General features: G+C 39.4%; 1 pseudogene across 1 annotated transcript; it reads left to right on the top strand.

The window, feature by feature from the left end:
• The first annotated feature begins 384 nt into the window (after window positions 1–384).
• On the top strand, window positions 385–999 carry LOC308513756 (mitotic spindle assembly checkpoint protein MAD2A-like; annotated as a pseudogene). Its single transcript has one exon. The product of its transcript is annotated as a mitotic spindle assembly checkpoint protein MAD2A-like (transcript).
• The last annotated feature ends 4,237 nt before the right edge of the window (window positions 1,000–5,236 follow it).

Here is a 5,236-nt window from a genome sequence, read left to right as displayed (position 1 = left end):
TCATTTGTTAGCTTCATTGAATGAAAATTTTTAAATGGATAACATAATTAACTGTATATGAGACCTGTGTGAAATTACAGTGTGGAAAGCAACATGCAGAATGAAGGGAGAGGAATGGAAGGCAATGCTAAGAAGAAAGGAAAGAGGAAGGAAGGAAGGAAGGAAGGAAGGAAGGAAGGAAGGAAGGAAGGGAGGAAGGAAGGGAATGGCAGGTTAGAGAATATAAGAACAAATTCAGGTAAAACTTATCAGTTATTTCTAATGACTAGGCAATGGTATCCAACCTAATTATCTCCAAGGGATGCCTGATTTAAATGGTGCAGGGGCAGCTGAGCCCTGCAGTGGCCTGTGTGGTGGGCATGTGCAGAAGCCGTGGGTCTGGCCATGAGGTGGCAGCTCTCCCAGGAGCAGGGCATCACCCTTCAAAGGGAGCACCTGGCTGAATTCTCTCATTTATTATTAATAACATTTTATATCAGCTTAGCATTTTTGTATCTGAAACCTTTATTTCACTCAAGTGAAGAAATATGGCCTCAATTTGGTTGTAACTACTGATCCTGAGCTCATGAAATACCTAAATAATGTAGAACAAAACAACAAAAAGACTGGGTATACAAGTGTTCTGGTAGTCATTTCAAATAGTGAAAGTGATGAGGTCCTTGAAAAATGACAATTTGATATTGAGTGTGACAAGACTGTGCACCCAGAGGAAAGTCTCAGAAAGCTACCCAAGATGAAATCCGATCAGTGATCAGACAGATCACAGCTACAGTGACATTTCTGCCACTGTTGGGAGTTTCCTGTTCATTTGATCTGCTGATCTATACAGACAAAGATTTGGTTGCACCTAAAAAGTGGAAAGAGTCAGGACCACAGCTTATTACCAATTCTGAGTAAGTCCATCTGTGTTCCTTCACTACTCTAATCCACAAAGTAAAAAGTACGGTGGTCCTCAAAATCCTGTCCATGACTGGAGATGAGACAAGAACAATAAGGTAATTAATAATGTAATTCTCAAATGTGTGTTCCCTGAAACCAAGTCAACTATAGTTCATATTTTATTTCATTGATTAATTTTTAGATGGGGAAAATCTAACATTATGCTTTCTGAACTGTGCATAATTGTTGCATTATTTAGGTACCTATTTGGCTTTCCATAGGGTTGACATATATTTTGCACACTGTTCAAAAAGGAACCAGCAGACTTCACCAACACTGCAATGTGAATTCCTTTGAAGGTGGTAACTGTAGGTGGAAAAACGTTTGTTACAAAGTTAAATGCCTTCCTAAATCAGACCTTTTAGTCAAGTAGCTTAACTCATAATATAGGTAAATATGAAACACAGAAAAGAAGTCTGAATATTCAGAATCTTTGTTCTTAACATAACTGGTAATCCACAATAACAAAATATTGTTATAAAATCCTTTTTGACATGTATGTCATTTGTATAGTTTTCATATTGAAAAAAATCTCTAATTCGATTTTAATGTTTATTGCACCTACAAAGCTATCACTATTTCTGCTGTTTAAATTCTGATGTTACAAAACTCTTCAAATGTTTTTTTTGTTTGTTTGTTTTGTTTTTTTGTTGTGTGTGTGTGTGTGTGTGTGTGTGTGTGTGTGTGTTTTATAAAATCAGGCTTTAAATGCCAATGACAAATAAGGTAAATGTGTAAATTCCAAAATTAAATAAATGGTGGAGTGGGATTTGGAATACTGAGGAATAGAAATCAGGATACCTCCCTCTACCTACATATTACTGAGTTATCCTTCTTTATCTATATTTCTTTACTTCTGGATATTATAAATCAAGATTTAAGTAAAATTATATCTGAAAAACATTAAAAGTACAAAACACTAGGCAACTAGCAGGTGTTATGTGAATACTGATTATAATTAATAAAATAAAATAGATACGTCTGATTTAATAAGTGAGCAAAGCTCAGTACCAGGATCATACCATCAACATGGCAGTCTGTACTGATCTCTTCAAGTTGTATGATCTCCGGTAAGTTTTATCATTTTATATTGTCATTTCTGAAGTGTTACATTACTCATGAAGTTACAGAAACAAAAATGATGCTATGAATGAGCTCTTAAATCCATGTACTGCTAAACAAATATAGGACGGGAAATTGTTTTTGTTGTTGTTTTCTGACTACTATATACTTCAGAAACCAGTTGCCTTTTTTTTCTATGAAAACTAGAGGTCCGGAGCATAAAATTCATGCAGGGGGTGGTGATTCCCTCAGCCCAGCCTGCACCTTCTCCAATCTAGGACCCCTTGGGGGATGTCCGACTGCCTGTTTAGGCGCAATGACCAGGATTGGGCCTAAACTGGCAGTCGGACATCCCTCTCACAATCCATGACCACTGGCTCCTAATTGTTCACCTGCTTGCCTGCCTGATCACCCTTAAGTGCCTTCCCCCTCCCCCCGCCATCCTGATCACCCCTAACTGCCTCTGCCTGCTGGCTTGGTCGCCCCTTACTACACCCCCTGCCGGCATGGCCACCCTTCACTGCCCCCATCTGCCAGCCTTGTTGCCCCTAACTGCTCCCCCCTGCTGGCCTGGTTTCCCCTCACTGGCCCCCCAACCCCACCGGCCTGGTCATTCCATGCAGCCTGCTGCTCGGTTGTTTGGTCACCCCTCACTAACCCCTGCCACCCAGGTCATCCCACGCATCCTGCTGTTCGGTCATTTGGTTGTCCCTCACTGCCCCCCTGCTGGCCTGGTCACCCTACGCATTATGCTGTTCAGTCATTTGGTCATCCCTCACTAAGCCCCTGCCAGCCTGGTCACCCCACGCAGCCTGCTGTTAGGTCATTATGTGAGGGGTGTCCTGATCAATTTTCATATTACCCTTTTATTATATAGATATTAGTATAGATGTAACTTAAGTAGAATTAAGTAAACTAAATACAAAATGGTCACACATGATGAGCTAACAAACTGATGCTTTCCTTGTTTATAGCAAAGGAATTTGGAATCCCAGAAATTTACCAGAGATGAGTGTTTTGTTTGTGTAACACAATCTGGCCACGTTTCAATAAGAACAATGAAACCCAGAGTAGAGAAGTTATCTGGCTAAAGACTCAGTAAAACAGGGCTAGAATGAAGGACTCCTATTTTTGGGTAGAAATACCTTTCCTATTGCATTGATGCCTCTATTATTTAGTATAAAGATTAGCCGTCAAACAACAGAAAGTCTTTTGTCAGATTTGGATTAGAGCAGCCACAATGTGGCTTCGAAGGAATCAGCCAACATAAGGTGTTATGATCTGTGAAAAGAAAGAGGTCATCATTGGCTATTTCGGTGAGGTAGCTTGAAAAGAGGAGGGGAAGAGTGTCACACTCTGCCTGGATCCTTGAAGTTTCTCAGGATAACACTCCATGAACAATGACAAGTTGCCATCTGTTAGTGAACTCTTCCAGAAGAGAGCAAAAGCTACCCGAGACCATTTTGTTACATTCAAACCGATTCTCCAGCTCCACCCCTTGGTTTGTCAGATGTGCCAGCAGATATCCATGGTCACTGGTAAATTTTCTCAGTGAACTACCTAAGTGTCATGGAATAAATTATAAGTATTTCTAAATTATAAGTGGCTATTTGAAAGAAGCTTTCAATTACTCTACTAATAAAAAAAGGGCATTTAAGTTATACTTTAATAACTTTGCCTGCAAGTATATTCAGCAATGCAGCGTTTTTGTTATTCTCTACCAAACTATTTGTAGGAAGTGGTATGAGGCTGCTCCAGGCAAAAAATAAATAAAACTGACCAGTTTATGCATTCACCTTAAATTGCATCTCTTGCAGATTTCCTGATGCAGATGGGGAAATAGCAGTCAATTATGATAACCTCTCCAGTTCATGCATGCTAAATGTGAGAAAAGTTATGGAATAAAACATTTTCACCTTAGCATATTGGCAGCTTTTAAGATATAAAAATCTTTTAATAAGTAATATTTTCACTTGTTTTCATGTAGTTTTTATGAAATGCAACTAAATACATAATATATTTGCTATTTTTCTGTTTTAAAAAGATACAAAAATCCCAGGTTATATGCAGAGGTAGAAAATAAGTTGTTTTTTCTGCGTTAAGGATGCTTTCCATATTTAAAATATTAGTTGCTAGACAGCAAGAATAGCATTTCAAAAACTGTAATCTTGGACATATTGACAATATTGAATTTAAACTGAGCTCTGTGCTCCTGAAAATGAAAAAAAGAAAATTAAGAAATCCTCTCACCCTGTTTTATTCTGGGAAGCATGTTACTGAGAAGAACCACACTTACTATGTGACTTAGACAAAACTAAATGTTGCCCTACTTACTCACCTATCACCAGGGAAGACGTACACTGCCCATCCTCCCTTTTGCCTCATAAATGATTGTAGGAACGCCTTGTCCCTCATTATCAATTGGAGCAAAATGCTTTTGAACTTAACTTTAGCTAAAATGCTATCCTTCTACCAGGCTACTGGATTTTTGCCTGCTCATCCTTTGAGCAGTCCACTACCTCTCCTTCAGTAGCTCCCAGCCCACTCCACTCCAAATTAGTGTAAATCACTCTCCAACCTACTATCTCATCAGAGCACCCCAGCATCTTGCTTCCCTCGCCTGGTTCTTCCTGGTTTTCATTATTCCTCTCCGCAAAAGAAAAGTTTTGCCTAACCCTTGAGATGTTGGCAGGTCTTATGGTCAGAGCATTCTCTGATTTGCAATAGTTCCAGGCCCCCACCATTGCAATGGTCCCTTTCCCATCCCCTGTGACAATGCTTTTAAAATAAGTCTCCTCTTACTAAATCTGATGCTTAAATGTTTGGCAGTAAAATGCAATGTGTGTGGTTTGCTACAGGTAGCTTTGGGACAGAGAAGCCTTGACAGTGTCCTACACCTGACAGTGGTCGGCAAACTCATTAGTCAACAGAGCCAAGTATCAACAGAACAACGATTGAAATTTCTTTTGAGAGCCACATTTTTTAAACTTAAACTATATAGGTAGGTACATTGTTATGAACTTAATTAGGGTACTCCTAAGGCTTAGGAAGAGCCACACCCAAGGGGCCAAAGAGCCACATGTGGCTCGCGAACCGCAGTTTGTCGACCACGGGTACTAGAACAACTGCTACTTATGATGGCTGCCACATGTTGACCAACCATGTTCATCTTTTTATTATCACAATTGCAACCCTTTCTGTGTTACTATTTTGTCTTTCTTTTTGAAGGAATCAT

Source organism: Myotis nattereri (assembly GCF_964212035.1).
Source record: "Myotis nattereri genome assembly, chromosome: 2".
NCBI lineage: Eukaryota > Metazoa > Chordata > Mammalia > Chiroptera > Vespertilionidae > Myotis > Myotis nattereri.
This window is presented reverse-complemented; position numbering and strand designations above follow the sequence as displayed.